The 19,689-nt window shown below is 35.8% G+C and overlaps 1 long non-coding RNA gene across 1 annotated transcript; it reads left to right on the top strand.

Annotated features, from left to right (window-relative positions):
• The first annotated feature begins 357 nt into the window (after positions 1-357).
• Positions 358-18,680, top strand: LOC106997072 (uncharacterized). Its single transcript, XR_013402099.1, has 3 exons — positions 358-457; positions 4,120-4,161; positions 18,576-18,680. It is a non-coding gene; the product is annotated as an uncharacterized LOC106997072 (long non-coding RNA).
• The last annotated feature ends 1,009 nt before the right edge of the window (positions 18,681-19,689 follow it).

The raw sequence follows: 19,689 nt of genomic DNA, 5'->3' as shown, positions 1-19,689 counted from the left end.
TAAATTGCATAATAATGAAATTAGAAAATATATTCTTTCCTGTAGATAATAAAAGCCAGTGTACTTACAAAAAAACTGTTTGATGTATTAATCTTCCTAAGTGTTCTGCTTATTGACCTAATAATCACAATTGTCTCTTCTTTCCCTCTTCTAATAATATATACATGATGCATTCAGATGTTAAAATGCAGTACTTGTGGAAATGTTAGTTAAAAAATATTAACATATAGGCCCCCAAAATGTGCAGTTCTTTCGAATTAATGAAACTGTTTTTACATGTAATTAACCTCTTGAATGCACTCACTCTCATTATAGAATCCTTGCCAAAATGCAGTATTGCATTTTGGAAGGAAGGAAGAGGAAGGGAAGGGGAGGGGATGGGAGAGGAGCAGAAAGAAGGAAGAGAGAAAGAGGAAGACAGAGGGAAGGAATTAGGCAAGTCAGCCAACTGATTTAGGTAAATGAATCAACATTTATAAACGTGCACATTGTAAAATTAACAATTTTCAGAAGGAATTAATTTACAAGAATCACTTTGATTCCAAAATAAATGTTATTATTCCTAGATAACAAATATGAATAAAAAATCAAATGCCTTAAATATTATACAATGTCGATTATACAGTCTTATCTTGTGGAAATGTACAAAAGTACAATTAAGATAATTTTGAATAAACTTTTATTCAAATTGAAAACACAATTTTATGTTGCATATACTCCTTTGGCGTTTAGAAGATATCATAAATTCAGTTACTTCCTCATGCCCCAGAAAATGCGGATATTTTTTAGAAAGGCTATTGCTTTCATACTGTTTCTAACATGAAAAATGCTACCTTTTTTGGCTAATACAAAGAAACCACAATTAACAGTGAAACCATAAATACTTTCTGTGTTAACCACAAATGGCCTTTCCCATAGAGAAATGGCTTACATGTGTTCTAAATGTGTTTGGTTTCGTTTTGTATGGAAGGAGCTGTGGGTATGTTTTTATCTAAGAAAAGAATATGGCATGCACATGCACAACTTTCTAAAATGAGAAACACTCATTGAATTTAATCGGAGTTTCGTCTGGGGCGGAAATTCAGAATTAAGCTCCATGGGTGATGATTTTGGATTATCTGGACAGGACTTCAGGATCTACTTGCCAAACTTTCTTGGACTCTCAGTGCAACACGAGGCAGAAGGGACCTTCGCCTGTGTCCTATTATTGTAAGTGGTGTAACTATGGGCCGATCTCACCAGGCATAGCCTTCACACACTTTCACTTTATCAGTTTCGTTTGAGTCAGTCCCATACACAACTGTCCACTGCTCGTGACTCTGCTGTGCTTGAGTCCTTTGTGTGTGCCTGTGCGTGTGTAACAGTACCTCATTTTTTCAGTATTTCACATCCTGTGAACATCAGGAAGTCTATGGAAATCTACACATGTTGATGTTTATAATCATTTTTCTATTTGAATATAACATGTGCTGGGTCATCTTTATAAATGTTGGCAACACTCTGAGAATACATAAGAAAGAGGAAGTTTCTTTCAAAAATGTGACCTTTGCTCACTTGTATTACTGAGTCTCCTTGGAAAAGGTCTAAATGGAAATTAAACCAAATTTTTGTTTTGTGGTTTTTCAGTGGTCATATATAAAATTAAAAAATGAGGAAATCAAATTTAACAAATGAACAAATCAGGATTTGTTCAGAATACTCTCTTCCCAATTGAATTTATACCCACAAAATAGCACATCTAAGCAAAAAGATTTCCTCCATAGAAAGCATTTTTTAGAAAACTTTCTGTAAATATGTATCCCACTAAAGATTCATCTAGTCCTCTGTTATCTTAATAAGCTATAGAAGTACTCCAAAGAATAAAAAGGCAGCCTTCTTATCATTTGTAAGCTTAAGACAATAAACTGAACAATTGTTTTCTCATTTTGTTTACTTTGTATGTGCTAAGATAATTACTAATTTTAAAAGAAGAAAACTATAATCTTTGTGGCCCTGTAAATTATTTGACTTTTAAAAAGCTACGTATTCATAGCATTGAAACTACTTTTTTAAAGAAGAAAACATTCAGTTCAGAAATAATAATAAAACCCTTGTTTGACATCATGTAGACAAATCTATTAATTGACCTATGAATTTATTGCTTTTTTGTGAATTTGTGATTAATTTGAATATGGTTGTAAGTAATGCTAATGATCTGTGATTCAAAATTAGGGTTATTTTGGTCGGTTGGTTGATTTGTTTTCATAAGGATGAAGCCTGGGAATGTGTGGAGGCATCAGTGGGGGTGGGTCACCTTGCCTAGAGGGAGATGTAATGAAATTATCCACAGCTATAGGTCTTTTTATACCAGAGTAACTGTCCATTTACCCCCTTATGTTGAGCTATTAAATATACATAATAAAACTTGGAAAGTCTTTTATTCTGCTTTCACCCATTTACCTTTTTAAAAATGGATTCAAATATATATAGTCAGAAAACCAGTATTAGTCTTTGGTATGTAAGCTTCTCTGTTTGTAACTAAGATAGCTACCTATATTTAAAATATTGTCAGATATATACCACTAAAAGGGCAAGTATCATGAGATATACTCTTATTTTGATTACAGTTTAAAACTTGATTACAGTTAAAAACCTAAAATATGTTCTGTGAGAGAATTTTCAGTATTTGGGGAATGAATGGCCACCATGGGTGAATGTTGAGAATTCTTTTGAAAGGAAATATCTTACATTCGTTTTATAAATCAGGTGAACACAAAAGATAAGAGTGTATGTTTTTAATACATACAGTTTGATTACAGTTAAAAACTTCAGACAAGGTACATAAAAGGTACAAGGTACATAAAAATAAAATCTTAAACTAAGGAGATAAACCATAAACACTTTTGGCTAATCCTAAGGTGTTTCTTAAAAAGAAATTTTAAGGTGATTCTTTTAAAATCCTAGAAATAATCTTAGTATAAGATGGTGTTATAAGATATTAGAAAACTTAAAAGCTGTCTTATTACACCATCTTATACTTCTCAATATATTTCCATTTACCTTTCCATCTGCAATATTAACAAAAGAAAACAAATATAAGTGCGCCACCTATAATCAAGACCATTGTTACTATCACATGAATATTAAAGCAATAATGTCTTGCAAACAGCATCAGTCTTATAAATGAAGTCTTAAAAACACACTCTCATCTTTTGCATTCACTTGATTTATAAAATGAATGTAAGAAATTTCCTTTCAAAAGAATTCTCAACATTCACCCATGGTTGCCATTCATTTCCCAAATACTGAAAATTCTCATAAAGAACACATTTTAGGTTTATTGTCCACCTCATTTGATGCTTCTTAAAGTGAGGTCTACGAACCACTTACATCATAATTTATTTCTGAAACTTGTTAAAATGCAGATTGGAATCTCTGAGGTGGGGCCTGGGAATATTCATTAACCATCCCTGAAGGGCTTCTGACACATTCTGATGTTGGAAACGCCTTCAAATGGCAGCTTCAGGAGCACAGGGCCTTATTAACCTATCTGCCCCCTGCACCTGGACCTGGACCTGGCACAGAAGTGCACTGAGCAGAATGTAGTTGAGATGCATAACTGGCCTCCTGCCTGGATTACCTGAGACCGTAGCAGTCCTTCTCAGCTCACAGCTGGTCAGGGTGGCTGCCCGCATGCTCAAGTTCCCCACAGCATGCACCACGCACCCAGTGGGATGGGATGCATGGGCATGCATGGGCACCGAGGAACCCTCGCTTTGTGTGTTACTGAACTGACCTGACATTCTAACCAGAAGATAAATTCTTGCAGGAGAAAGTTTTGTTTTGTTTCTGTTGCTCATTAAACATTCATTGTATAAGTGTTTATTGAGCATGTACTCCATGCCAAATGCCATGTTTAGAACTGATATGGAGCAAGAATAAAAGAGACATATTTCTAGACCACTGGAAACCCCTTGAGTGCTGGAATGGTTCTCAGGAGGGATAATCCCATACCGAAGTGGCAATTTAGAATTATAGTGTGTATTTCCATCTACTAGAATAGTAGTGTCAGAGCATTTACAGCTTACATACATAGTATCTCCTTATATACTTCCCTTTTGTATTTCTTATATATTACAGTTACAACCTCATAGATCCTCTTTCAATGATGTTCACAAGTAGGTAAGTATTATCTGTTAATTTCATTTAAGATTACTATATAGGGCATCATAAAATATATTTTTGTAATGGATAATTGGGTATAATATGGTTGAAAACCATTAACTTGGTGACTTTTTTAATATTAACTTGGAGATTTCCTTAGCACTAACCAGAGAGATATTTACAAAGTATTTATAAAAACACGTAACTTAATGGATTAAGTAATATAATTTCACTGGTGACCTCTTGACTGTGCTGTAAACTTTCCTTTAGTCAATAAAAGCTTTCACATAGTTCTCAGATATATGCATTAGTGGTCTGTAGTTTAATACCATGTCTCCTCGACTAGGTGACCAAGAGGTTTCATGGTTTGTCAGCTAATTAAGTTAACTATGGCCAGCACTTACTATATCACCCTAAGAACATTCTGACCAACTAGGTGGTGATCATTCTCTAAATGACTTTTTACATTCCAAAGAAGCAAGCAAAAATTACAAAAAAATGTAGGTGAGATTTATCCCACAAGGAACACATATACTTGATATTTTCTTACAGTTAAAGGACAAAGAAAAGAAGTGAAAATTACTCAGATGCTATTAAAAAGCAATAATAATTCCATAGCTTGGGAGCTCTTTTCTTCATTGAATTCTAAATCACAGAGACACTAACAAAGTTCTACTTTCTTTATATAAATGATAATTACTGCAATATCTTTAGATACGTATCTTACTCTGGCTTATGCTGATGCTGAAACAACAGCAACTGATACAGCCCTTGTATTTGTAATTCAGGTATAGCAGGAGTAATCAGTCTTTGGCATTAGAAAATATGCTTTATCAGCAAATGAAGAAGCAAAAATGACACCAAATGATGACAAAGGAATGACCCAGAGTAGTTCCACTGAGCTTTTATCACCATACTGTGTGAAGACCGTCACTGTACAAGGAATGGCTCTTCTCAGCTAAGCCCTCTCCCTAGAGTCAAACTTGTGTTTCCCTTTTAATGAGAAGTAACCACTAGGATGCCTATTACTTAGCTTGCCAGAATGACTACAGATTTATAGGAAAGAAGTAAAAGTAAACACAAATAATTTAAAATGCATTAAGTAAGAAATGCCTTCTTGAACTAAACTATGTTGTACATGTTATCAAAAATGACAGAAAATATTTGTAAATCTTATATTTTCCTTTCTACAAGAAAAGTGGTACCCGTGTCACTCAGTTCAGCAGTGCGAACAGTTGAATGCAATGGAAAACTCTTAAAAGTACTGAGTAGCTTTTACTAAACTAAGAGTTCTTGAACGTCAAAAAAAAAAAGGGGGGGGTCGTATGAAATGCATCATTTTCTTAAAATTATTTTTTCAAGACTTTTGATCACCTGGGCCACAATCAATGTACTCTATGCATTGATGTAACCATCTCTTCATTCAACCAGTAGAAAGCAGAAACAATGGATGTAATGTGTTAAGACAAAGGCCTAAGACATGTTAGGCCATAAACATGTACATATGTGAAGTGCAGAGTTATTCCCTTTCAAAGGATGATGTGGAACACAAGACAAACTCCTACGTGGTGTGCAGTAGTGTCTGAGCCTTGCAGATGCAGAGTGCTCAGGATTCTGCAGTATTTGATTGATTTTCATTTATTCCAATACCTCCTTCTACAGCTATTGTTTTTAGTCCGAGCTCTGATACAAAAGAGCTGCAACTCAGGAGGAACAGATATTATGGAGAGCTTCAGAGCTACTTACTCCTTGTCAGAACAGTGAAGAGAACTAGAAAACTTTGGAAATCTATAAACCAGAGAGTACCATCTCAGTACAGCCCACAATTCTCTCTGCTTCATCCCAAGATTTCCAACCCATTCCTTTTCCTTCTTTCCTCAGGAGGATAATGGAAGAAAAATAGCTTATGTACTTCCATGTGAGTATCCCCAAAAGAGAAACAAGGAGTAAATGAGAAGTAGTCATAATTATCTGCCTGATTCCATCCCCAACTGTAATCCTCCTGACCCCAGAGATAGAATGCACATGGATTTAATTGGGATCCCAGGACAAAAAAAAAAAAAAAAAAAGGCTCATCAAAAAAGATCATGCTCTCAGGTCTTAGCATTCATACCTACCACCGAGCCCTGCTGAAGGGGCAGAGTGACTGCTGGCTGGCAGTGTGTTTGAGGGACCTAATCCAGGTTAAACTGTGTGTGTTGTGATGAGCAGTTTCACAAAGACGTCCTCACTCCTCAAAACTCATGTAGTCCTGCAGGGTCACAGGAAAAATGTCAAAAAGGCAATTGCCACATCCAGCATTTAACAAAATCATATTGGTTTTCACTATTTAGCTATAAACAGTCACTAAGGCTTTAAGCCCTTCATTCTTTCTCTTTACCTCCTACCACTTTCTCACTGTTGATAGTGGACATTCTAACCAGAATATATCTTTCACACGTCAGCTTAAATCACTTCTGTAGGGTGGCATCCCCAACTCACACCATCGAAATGACTCCCCTGTCATAAACCCTGCACTCTCTCTTTTATAACACTTGTTACACCTGTATTCAAAGTTTATCTTTTCTGGGAGGGCACAGTAGCTCATGCCTGTAATCCCAGCACTTTGGGAGGCGGAGGTGGGAGGGTCACTTAAGGCCAGGAGTTCGAACCCAGCCTGGGCAAAGTAGTGAGACCCCATCTCTACCAAAAAATTTTAAAAAATTAGTGGGGTGTGGTGGCACATGCCTACAGTCCTAGATATGCAGGAGGCTCCAGCAGGAGGGTCACTAGAACACAGGGGTTTGAGGGTACAGTGAGCTACGATCACATCGCTGCACTCCAGCCTGGGCAACAGAGTGAGGCCCTGTCACTGAAAAACAAAAAATTATCTTAGAATGAAAATTTCATGACAGCATGGACCATCGTGCATCAACACGATATTAACAATGTCCGTTCCTTGCATGGCATAGGTGTTCAATAAAATATCAGTTGAAGAAGTGAATAATATTTTAGTATCAGCTGATGGCAAATATTTTCTGTCATGGGACTCAGTAATAAATTCTCCAGTGAACAGTAAAGCTGTGGATAATATGGATTAACTTTAACATTGCTGTAAAGATGTTAAATTCTTAACATCAAACCCTGCCACCTTTTCCAGGTTCACCTTGCGCCAGATTTCTCTTGCTGTTCATTCACACTATTCTTTCAGTTCTCTGAGTGCACCATGGACTCCTTTACCACTGTGGTTGTTTTAAGGGGCTATTTTCTTTGCTGGAAATGTTCTCAACACCTCCATCTTGCATCTGTTCCTCATATTCTTTCTCACAGTTGAATTTTGCATTTATTTCTATAACCTTTCAATTCCTCACCAGATCGTGCCATCTGTGAAACTAGGACAGTATCTCTTTATGTTCACTATAGTATCCCAATGCCTAGCACAATGTAGGCACCTGATAAATATTGTTGCATGATTAGATGAATGAACAGATGAATATATATTTACTGTGCCTTAGATCATCCAATTATATTACCATCTTCTTATTGGTATTTATTGCAATGTTGCCTTTGAAACTATAAATTTTTCTATTATTTATAAAGTTGCTACCACCATGGAATGCAAGAAAGTAAAAAATGTGCCACCTACTTCATAATTTTTCTCCTTTCTCAAACCAGGAATTTTCCACAGATATACATCAGATTTACCAATTCCCAGATTTCTCCAAGACTATGGCCAGCCTATAGAAAAGGCCGATCTTTGCATCTTTGGCTTTGGCATTATAACTTTGAACCGTGGTCTGTCACATTCAGTGGCCCCTAGCATTGGTCCTTGACAGATATCAACTAAATTACTACTCCATTAACGAGTCCTAAGGACTAGACCAAAGTGGATTTAAGAGCTATGTTAGGCCAGTGCATTCAAATATATCCAAATCACTCACATTTTATGGGAGACATACTCTCTGTCTTCCACATACAGCAGAGATGCACTTGCCCCCTGTTACCCATCTCAGGGTGGATGACTGGAATTGGTATTTTGATTTCTTGCCTCAAAATGGTAAGGTCTGACATCACCCCTCATCAGAAATATCTAAAATTGATTTCTTAAAATGGGATGAAAATGACTTTATGGATTACACAATGGGAGGCTAGACACTGAATTAGACTCAGAACAAATAGATAAAAATTTACTTTGCTTAGTCTCAGGAGTCCTCTGGGCATAGGCCACTTGACAGCATGCAGAGCATTGGCTAGCATTCTTTTCTTTCTCCTCTTTTAAACCACAGGTCATCTTAAGTAGATGTACCCAGTTAGTCAATCCAACAGACTTTTTGCTGATCTGGGACTGATTGTGACAAAATATGTGGGGTGTTGACTTTGGTCACCAAACCCTAGCTATTCAAAACTGCTGACGTGCCAGACACAGGTTTCCTTATAGACATATGTCAAAGGCACACTGCGTGCTCTGGCTCCCAAGCAGGGATTTCAGAGTTGTTGGCTTCCTAGCTTGCAATTTAAACCCTCGGACAAAAGTATTCTTCTGGGTAGTGTGGGTTCAGCGTTTGCAAGCTTTAAGTTGTTTAAGCTGAGTTGCCCCAAAAGGCAATTACTGGCAGCATTTCACTATCTTTCTGCTCTTTTGATGTGGCATTCATTTTGTTTGAGGCATTTGCCTAATTTAGGAGGTATGAAGATTCTGTTAGGATTACCACTCAACCCTTCCTGGGGTTGGAGAATGGGTAGTCTCTGTACAAACCACAGAGCCCACTGCATAAATTGAAACACTAAAAAAACACACACACACACAACTGTACATCTAGCATAATGAATCCAGCATCTAGGCAAAAACGAGCTGATGTTTACAGATTACAGGGTAACAAGGGGTTACCCTCTTGGGTTGTCACACTTTGCCCCCTTCTCTCATGAGACATTGTAATAAATGTTTTGAAAAGCAGCAAAAACAAAAACAAAACAACACCCTGCCTTTAGATTAACATTGGAAAGGTATATTCACAACTCTTTTCCCTGACTGTAACTTTACAAAGATCTTGTGGCCTTAAAAAAAATGTCTTCAAAATGCGAACATATCCATCTTCACCTAGAAGAGTGAGCCAGGTGGGTTTCAGAACTGCATGAGTAGAAGTAGCAACCGGGCCTGGAGAATAAGCCCACATGTCCTTAGCAACAGGTCAGCATCTGCTAAGTCCCTAGATTTTGAATTATAACAGGTAGGACCTCAGTAAAAATCTAAAGTCCTGTGGGCACTGGAAGAAGGGAAGAGTTTAAGCTACATGCCAAGTAAGCTGCCAGGTGGAAATGGGCCATGCTGATGCACAAAAATAGAGTTGCTTTCGAAAATCAATAAGGTCCATTCCTTGGATTTGAATAAGGACAATGTTTTTTCTCTTTCAATGAACTTTTGTTTCTGGAAAGTAAAATGAGGACAGATAGACTTTTGAAAAAGGTTGTAACCAATGGATCCATTTTCATTATCTATTTCAAAATAATCCACTTTGCTTCACTGGATTCTTACTAGCTTAAAAATTCAAGTTGTTAACGCAAATTTTTACAATAGTGTGGTGATGAGAATCAGTGTGAATATGTTAAATAATTGTGCACTTTTATATACTGGGCATGAATATTACTAATGGTTCAAAATCTAAGCTGACTTTTCTTTGCAAAATGACTAAATCATTCTCACATTCTCAGTACTAATGATGTTACTCAGAATAATCTCTTTTAAAAAATACTTGTGACTTTTAAAAAGCCTTTGCCACAAAATATCTAGTTGCTACCAATATGAATTCAGGAAGCATGGAGTTAAAGAAGTTGGCTTTTTTTTTCCTTAAATCTGAACAATTGGAATCAGCAGTTTGCATTATTTTAAAAATGAATGCTTAGAATCAGCAATTTTCTTGGTTTTTTTTTTTTTTAAGATCTTGAGGGTTTTTTTTTATTTAAAGTGGAAAACTACATTAAGTGCAAGGCAGTCAACAAAGAAGCAGCCATAAAGCCTAAGTATTCCTGGAGTTATAAAATATGTCCATTGTGCCAATTCCACTGCCAACAATGAAGTTTTAAGCATTAATATGCCTTCATTGCAGTTTTAATGCCTTAATATTGACTCTATAGCTCTTTTGGGTAATTTTGCTTTCTCTGGTACTTGAAAGGTGATGATGTCAGCGTTCTTCGCACTGATTCATATGCAGGTTGATGAAGCTGAGTTATTTATTGAGTTCCATTATATTTTCTATAAACATTAGTTCTCAATAAACAGAGACATTTAGCCGAGGGTTTATTTATTAAATAGGTACTGTACAGATGGTTTTGCCACACATGATGTGCTGCAGAGGATATTACTCAGGAATAATCAGCTGTGTTATAGCTTGGCTAAATTAATAAGATGATAATGATGAAATTGATGCTTTTGAGCTAGGCTTGGTAAATGGTTTTTGCATAAACAAACTGATAAATTTGAGAAGCAATTACTTGCTTGTCAAAGATAAAAACACAACAGGGCCCATTTATAGTTAGGTCCTATTTATTTTTAAAGATTGTACCAGATTTTATGTTTAATATGCTGCAATTAAAAAATAATACTTAAATGAAGAAGAATAAAAAAACTTTGAGTTCTTCAAATCTGAAGAAACAGCATTGCTTGATTAGACATCAAGAAAACTTTTTTGTTGCATCTGGAGGGAAATATATCTGAAAAACAACAGTGTAATATTCTACATAAATTTTTTCATCATATAGGCATATTGCACAAACTGCTGATTTACAACTCCTGCTACTCTGTTTTTCACCCCCTTCCCCAGAACACACTAACACACAGACGAAGGGAGATACACACACTATATAAAGGGCTCTACAGAAACTTGTTTATCTGGTTCCCAAATAGCAAAGGAATTATTTAACCTACTTAATGACTTTCTCCAAAAATTACAGTATTCGCCCATCTTCTTCAACGAAAGGTTGTTCAGTGTTTACCTGAAGTCTGAACATGAAAAATACATGCCTATGGATGAAATTTACTGATATATTTTCATTACATGATGCTGGCTTTTTGCACTGTAAGAGTCGACCTGACTTCTAAAATCAAGGAAACATTAGCTTCCCTTCTCAGCTTTAGCAGAATCTTTTAAAGCCCTTAGGGCCCACCTTTTAGACCTGGATATGCTTACATAAGTTCCATTAATATCAACGTGGGCTATAAAACAAATGTATATTGTCTACATCTGTGTGTGGAGGGGTAGGGGGTATGTTTTAAACTATACAAAAAGAACCTACAGGCGATCTCTCTATATACTGCAGCATCTTATCAAAAGCTACTAAATAGCAGTTTTCATTTTTCTCCTCTTTAAAGAGTCTATCATTACCAAAGGTAAGTGTTAGCACATTCTTACTATTTAGATATATTTACTGGTATCTACAATGAACTATTTGTCATATAGAAAGGGAATCAGACAAAAAATTAAATATTTTAGTTTTAGATGTTAGGAACCAAAACTTTTGTTTCATAATACATCTATTTAAAAAAAAAAAAAAGTAACAGAGGCAGAGACCACCACTATTCAAAACTATACCATGATTGTGAGATGAATAAGATACTTGTTTCATTAAAATAGTTATCTTTTTTGTAAAAAAAAAAAAACTTTGATTTCCTTTATGAAAAATGTGTTAGCTTAAATTAATGCTGTGACCATTCAGTGCAAGCCACAGTGTGAGAATGAGTATTTGGTATTTTGCATTTTATTGTTTGTGTGACATAAAATGAGCTCCAGGAAAATGGTGTATATGTGCATGGTAAAAATTCTATCCCTCTGGGAAGCTCAAAAACACCAAAATATTTATCTTCTCAGGAAATGCCAGTAAGTACTAAAATGTAATGATCATAAATAAATAAGAATGGGCAGAATTGTTTTTAACAATATGTAACAGATTTTTATTACAAAAATTCATAATACACTGGTCTGATATCAGAAAGCCTAATGATTTGTTATAAAACTTCAGTGGTGATTTTCTCCTCCTGGTTAATTGGAAACAACTGCTCCCCAGGACTAATTGCAACTCTATCAAAAAAGAAAGGTGAGCACAAATATGTCTTAAGGGAATGTAAAAACTTTGAAGGTGAGGGCCCATAAACCGAATTAAAGGATGAAATTTAAAACCATTCCATAAGCTATGCTTTCTAGAGACTGTTGCAATGAACATCAAGGAAATAAATCCAAAGAGTTTTCCAGTGATGGTATCAAGAGGCATGAAAGCATAACACACTGACATGCCTTAGATAGTGAATCCACATTGATCAGCTCACAAATTGCTTATTGTTAATAGAAACTCTACATTGGGTTTGAAATGTCATTTGCTTTACCGAAAATAATTTTTAGTAAGTGCTTAGCAGAAACTGACTGCTTGAAACTGGTCTGCATTACCTAAGAGCACTGATCTGCACGTGAATGCTGCCCTAAGCTGTAATCTTGGTAAAAATCCTACCTAACATGTACCATGTAGTTGATACTTGAAAAATTCAAAATATTTTAAATTACCTAAGAAATTAAAGAATGAATAAGTGCAATGGTAGCTCTGTGTTTCTTGTTCTGCTATTAAATATTGCAATATCTGAACTGATTTCTCTTGATTTCCAATGTGCATGATCGTATGTCACAAACCTGAGTATCTGGTTTTGTCCTTCCTTTTATAAATACTCTGCAATGGTGATTCCCAGTAATACATGGCACACTCTTGACAACTAATACAAGGGTTATTTGGTTCTAATACTGAAAGGATTTGTAAAAATTTGCTGTTTATTTGGCAGTCTAATGTTCAAAAAAAACAAGTAATGTTGAACTTAGGAATCATATCTTGACATAAAAATTGTCACGTTTGTAAAGTTGTTTCTAATCAATGTTCATGTGACACACTTTTTATCAAAAAAATAGGGAAATATTCTAGTTAAAGTTCACAGATATAGAAAAAGGGAAACCATTTTACTAGTCATAACAAATAATTTTATAATTTAAAAATTGTATTGTCTATGTGCTTTATCACATATTTTATCAATATATACTAATTTATATTCACCATTTGCTATATTTAATAGTCCTATATCAAATGTTGGTAGATCTATTCAATTAAATAATCAAAATGAGAATCAAAGCTCTCATTTGGACACATTTTGACAGCTATTTTTGGTTTATGGTTTTAAAAATTGTACTGTTTCACATTTTAATAATAAATTATATTTTAAGAATAACAAAACACTCAGAAACATTTACCCAGTTCTAATAGACATAAGCAAAACAGTTCTAATATATTTATTTGCAGTGCCAAAATGTAGTCGTGGTTTCTTGTGTTTAAGAAATTCTCCCCTTTGTGTTAAATAATTTTATTGGTTAAAATAATCAAAATCACATTCATTACATTATTATTTCACATGCAATGAAAAACACTGGATATAGCAGTGGTGAAATTATAAACTCTAACAGAGAACACGGAATCCTCCTTATAGACACACATCGGAGCAGGCTCCTCAGCTAGAAAGCTGAATTATGCCGATTACAAAGCAATTGTATAAGATGGCTTGCATAGATTAGAACACTAAGCAACCATTCAAAATGAGAGTGGGAGAATGTCAAAGGCACCAAGTAGAAGAGAATGATGAATTCCTGCCACTCTGTCTCTTAGACTCGGTCTCTTTCATATTTACTTTTCACTTCACTCCTAGATATGGGTATGTGTCTCCAAAGGCTAAGAATGCATTCATTCATTTATTCATTGTTTCTTTCATTCATTTACTGAGTACCTGATATGTGCACTGCGGGAATGTTAAAATGAATCAAGCAAGGGTCCTACCCCAGAAAGCTCAGAACAGTGAGGGAGACAGCAGAGTGTAAGAGACGTGTATCCCAGTATCACCAAGTAAAGTACAGCACAGAAGAAAAATTCATTAACAGGTAACAATTGAACCAACATGCTCAGCTCTTCTATGTGCATGAAAACTGAGGTATCATAAGTCCTGGGAGAAACCAGGAACATGAAGTCTGAGGTTGAATTGATGAAAGAATATAGTAGATACCCAAGCAGAGGTTTTCATCCCATAACATGTTCCCTGAGATAAGAAAGGAGAAAGTGGGACCAAATGTCCAGTTCCAAAATGCAAGAAGATGTGGGAATGGAAAGGAAGGTAAGAGACAGATGATGGACAAATAACTGAAAAAAGTCCTGTCAATGTTGGAAATGTCATCTTCTGAAAATACTATTCTTTGAGCAGTACATAATTATTTTCTGCTTATATCCCCAAAGACTTCTTTATCTTGGGTAACAACAGCTTTTCCTTTTCCCCCATTTATTCCTCTGCTTCTCTGCTGAGATTCCCAACAAAGATGCCAATTAGTGCCAATTGTCATGATGTTCTGAGATGTAGACACCTGTCTTCTAATAACTGGACTGAGACCACCAACTCATTTCATACAGACCATCAAACAGACATCAACTAGTATTGGCCTACATTTACTATCAACCTGGGCTCAAGCCAAGACCTTCTCCCATGGAACTGCTCAGCATTCTTGATGGCAAACAACATGTTCAATATGTGCTCACTCTACTCCAATAAATGGACCAGTGCCTGTGGCAATAAGTGCCACTAAATAATCATGTCTCTCTCTCATTCTCTATGTTACCACCCTATCTGACCTTTGTAGAGTCAGCCTCTCTTAAGCAAGTATTTGTAAGACCCACTGAAGTGGAATGCAGATTAAGACTTACGCACAATTTTTTTAAATATGGAAACTACATTTACATATTCATGTCCCACCATAAGATGAGGAGGTAAAGAAGGCTGCTGTATGTTAAATTCCAAGAAGCAAAATAAACAGTATCAACATCAGGGATGCATGAATTCCATGTAAAGTATTTTATAACCATCTGCATATTGTAGTTCTTTAAAATAATCTTTAAAGTAACTTTAGAGTACTTAAGTTCTAGATTCTCAGGTTCCTGTATATACGCTGAACATTAAAGGGGATATGTGTTTCTTTTTCAAATGTTAGTCTAAATTATCAAAAACACACACCAAAAAAAGGTTTAGATCAAAGGACACTATTTGAAGAAATTAAGAGATGAAGTCCTAAAGAAGTGCAGGATACAGAGAAATTATTTTTAGTTCTGGTGGTAAGATATAGGATTGAAGAAATAAGAGTTAGTCCCTAGAAGGGTAAAAAATTTGTTGGGATGGGAATGCTTCAGGGATATTAATGTAACAGAATAAAATGTACCTTACATAGAAAGACCAGAGGCAGGAAGGGCAGGTGGAAGGTAATAATACTTGCCCCAGAAAAGTCTGAAGTGGGGAGGGGCGTTTCTTAGAGAAAGTGTTGTTCAAATGAATAATTAGGGAGAGGCTGTGGACTTACAAGGAAATAAATTTGACCCTAAGAGGTACCTGGGTATATGGAAGACAGTGAGCTAGCAACAACAATCAATCAATCAATCAGTCGAGGGAGAAAAAACAGAGGAGGTCAGAGGTAGATGCAGATGCAGATGTGGATGAATTTGGATGGGACAAAATCATTTCAAAGTGCTCGTGAGACAGCCAAGCATGGCTATCTCACTAGCACTCACAATTTCTATCTACTTTGGGAGGCACCTGAGAACGTATATTAAAACACAGAAGGTAGATGAAAATGTAAGACTGCAGAGCTACAAGACAAAAAGACATACAACCTAGTCCCTCAGAAGTACCTTGTCTAACCATAGAGAGAATAGTGCACCTTCCTAACAAAACCAAAGAAAAAAAGAGTAAGAGTTAAATGCAAAATGTTGGCAATGCAAAGCATTTAAATGTCTACACATTTATTCTTTATAATATAATATCTCTAATTTTAATAACCTAGAAATTTTGGAATTCTGAGTCATGAAAGCTGAAGGTTGTCACTGTGGAGCAGTAACTCTCAAACGAGGATGATTTTTTCCCTCCAGAGGACATTTGTCAATATCTAGGAATATTTTTGGTTGTCACAACTGAGAGGTATAAGTGACATCTAGTGAGTAGAGACCAGGGATGCTGCTAAACATCCTACAATGCATAGGATACCCCCACCACAAAGTTACATGGTCCGAAACGTCAATAGCACCAAGAAACTCTGCTATAAGTCACTTTGGTTCTTTGCTTAATATTATCTAAGATACTTGACCAGTAAAGTCCACCAATGAGATGAGCTAATATATTACCTGACTTCTATTTGAGTGCTTAAGATAGTTATTCAAGGTACAAGGAAGACAGTAATATGTTCTAAGGTAATTTCTACCATAATCATAAGTAACGTTCATGGCAATTTGTATTATAAGTATGTAGTTAAGCATTTAGAATTTCAGGTATTTAAAATGTTCAACACTTTCCAGTGTAATTGTGTTTTCTACATTTCTGTTTTCCAAAAATCCATCAATTAGTTCATTCCTCACAGTTCCAATCCTTTAAAATGTTAAGATAACTTAGTAGATACAGAAATGTACCTTGGCTGACTTTATTGCTATCTTTCCTCTTTGATCCCATATAACCTCTCCAGCACTTAAATTCCACTACACTCTGATGCAAGTGGTTTTGTTATTTATGCCCATAGATCTCTATGAATACTTATTTTGCTTTTATGCAGATTTTATTTTGGCAATGCTGCTATTGTTGTGTAAAAATGCCTTCACCTAAGCCCTCTCACAATGAAGCCAGCCACAGAACCACTTAACGTCTGTGATTTACAGTTTACAAGGCACTTCCATGACATCGTCTCACTCTTCGGGACAGTATGTGATACCATGTGTTACCTCATAGCACATGCCACGAATTATCACCGTGTTGGGAAACTTTGGTTTAGAGATACTCTTGAAGATTGGGCCCAGACCTTGAGCCCAAGTTATGTGACTCTGGGTCCATTTCACTACATCCCTTACCTGATTGTGGGGAACACACTGAGTGCCCCTTCCTCCAAGCTCCAGGCTCCACGTTCACAAGGTCTGTCACTGTGTCGCCATCTTTTGTGACACAGCTTGTGCAGACAAAATAAAACGTCCAATTTCTGAGGCTGCTATTAAATCTCAAAAAACAGGCTGCTTCAATGGATAAGATTTTGATTACCACACTTTTTTTGGGCAGAGACTTAAGCTAACCATTCAAATGGGGCTAAAATATTCTGTTTTAGCCAATCCATCAATTCTCAGTAGGAAATGTTAGGTTACTAGTTTAATATATTAAATATGAGAAGATTCCATTAACATGGATTTATTTGTTGGATATTCACAGAAGAGTTTCCATGTGAGAAAGAATTCTGCTGACATATGTCGATATTCGCTTCCACTGCTAATGAGAGGTCCCCTTGGTCTCCAAGTTTCTTAGTCTCTTCCTCGCTCCAGCACCACCAAACTCCTCTTAACATCTTGGAAAATGGATACTGAGGTAGTGGAGTCAGTTATCAACTGACAGCTCTGAGATATGACTAGAGATGATCAAACATTATTTGGGATCTTCTCTGAACCACACATGGAAAAGTGGAAAGTGTTCTTGGTAGCTGATAAGAACTCAAAGAAATGTAGAATAGAACCAGAGAAGGCACCTTAGAGTTCAATTGTCCAACAAGTTCATTTTCAGCTGACAAAACTGAGCCTCAGAGAAGAGAAACTTTAATATAAATCATGATCATTGCAAATTAAAATGATGAACATCTCTCCTGTCCATTTACCTTCTGCAGATTATCTTTCATTCCAATGCACCAAGTACCATTTTCTCTGGATTTTTCTTCCTTCTGTTGTTGACTCGTCTTTCTCAGTGCTGTAAACTTCTTGTTGACTCATCGCTGAAATGAATTATTTGTGTTTATTTTACATTCAGTCTGCACTTTTTTCCTCATTGTTAAATATGTGGACTCTGGGACTACCTGGATTTGAATCCTGCTTTTATCAGATGTTGGACAAGAGACTTAATCTCTCTGGCCTGCAATTGCTCATCTTTAACATGGTGATAAAGTTGTAGCTACATAATAGATGTTGGGAGACAATAAAATGAGATTATAGATTTTAGTAGAGAGAGAGCGTGTGTGTGTGTGTGTGTGTGTGTGTGTGTGTGTGTGTGTGTGTGTGTACCGGGTGCATCAAGGCACACATGCTGCGCACCATGCCAGGCACATAGTAAATACTCAATAAATGTCAGTCGTTATTTCCAAGAATAATAGATGTAATTATCAAAATTTTGGTTCTGTAATTGAATTCAATACACAAATAAATGTCACAAACCAAGTCACCTAATTGATCACTATGTTTTTCCTGAGAGTTGGAGCTACAAACATGTCTTATGAAATAGTAGCCATTCATTGACTAGCACTGTGTGCCCAGCCCTGTGGCAAGAATTATTGTTGTTTTGTCCCATTTGAACCTTACAACAGTTGAACCTGTTTTTCTGTTTGCAGATGAGAAAAGTTAACCAAGTCTGAGAGGTGAAATGACTTGCCAAAGATCACTTACAGATATTGGAGACAAGACAGGAAACAAGAGGTGCCTCATTTCAAAGCCCTTTCTATCTAAACCACTTTGATTTTTCCTCCTCTTGAATATGCCCTGCTCTGGAAAGTGTGTAATCACGTTCCCAAACTATGCATACAGAAAACAAGGGATGTGCTATGTAACAGCAAAAGTTTAAGGTCCTCATCCCTCTAACGCTTTTGCCTCTTTTCTTTGACATCTACCACTTATTTGTCTCAAAGTTTCATTCCACAAAGTCTGGATTTTAATTTTAGACTTTCATGACACACCTCTTCCTGCCTAATCACATAACCATTATTATATCTTAATTTATTAAGATATAATATTTATGTCTTAAATTACTAAAATGGTTCAAAACAAAAGCAGTTAAACCTCATCATAGGCAAACTCAAAAAATTGTTTATAGTTCACAAACCTGATGCTATCCATACAAAATAAAATTAAAGCATTTTATTAATGGTTTATTGCTTCCAAAAAATCCCATACCAAGTGTGCTGCCTGTGAGAATCTACAAAGACATAAAATCACAAATTGCAGGAATCCCATTCTGTGGAAGATATCAATTCAAAAGAGTAAGGCCTAGTTTTTTTTCTGGCAATGGAAGTTTAATAGATGTTGAATGATATAAAAAACAATGCATTAAAAAGTAATTATTATTTTTCCTTTGGTGAGGAATACTATTTAAACATACACGTGTGTGTGTGTGTGTGTATGTGTGTGCATGTGTAGTATGTGTTTGCTTTTCATAAAGCCTCTAAATAAAATTGGAGAGTGTACAATCCAGGAAGCTCTAATGTCAATCTTTATTTTACAGGCACCAAAATGTATATCAGAAGAAATTGTCATTCATCATGACACTTCACATGTACTGCATTGTTTTAATAGAAAAATCTAAAGTTTCATTATGTTAATGTTGAGCAATGAAAATAAAACATCATAAAAAAATAAGCACTTTTTGGTGATTGGCTACAGCAATTTTCTGTCAGCTTCGAGCACGATAAAAGCATACTGAATGGAGATAGAACAAACACCAGGAATCCA

Source organism: Macaca mulatta, chromosome 12 (assembly GCF_049350105.2).
Source record: "Macaca mulatta isolate MMU2019108-1 chromosome 12, T2T-MMU8v2.0, whole genome shotgun sequence".
In the NCBI taxonomy this organism is placed as follows: Eukaryota; Metazoa; Chordata; class Mammalia; order Primates; family Cercopithecidae; genus Macaca; species Macaca mulatta.
Note: the sequence above shows the minus strand (reverse complement) of the source record. Positions and strands in the feature narration are given on the sequence as shown.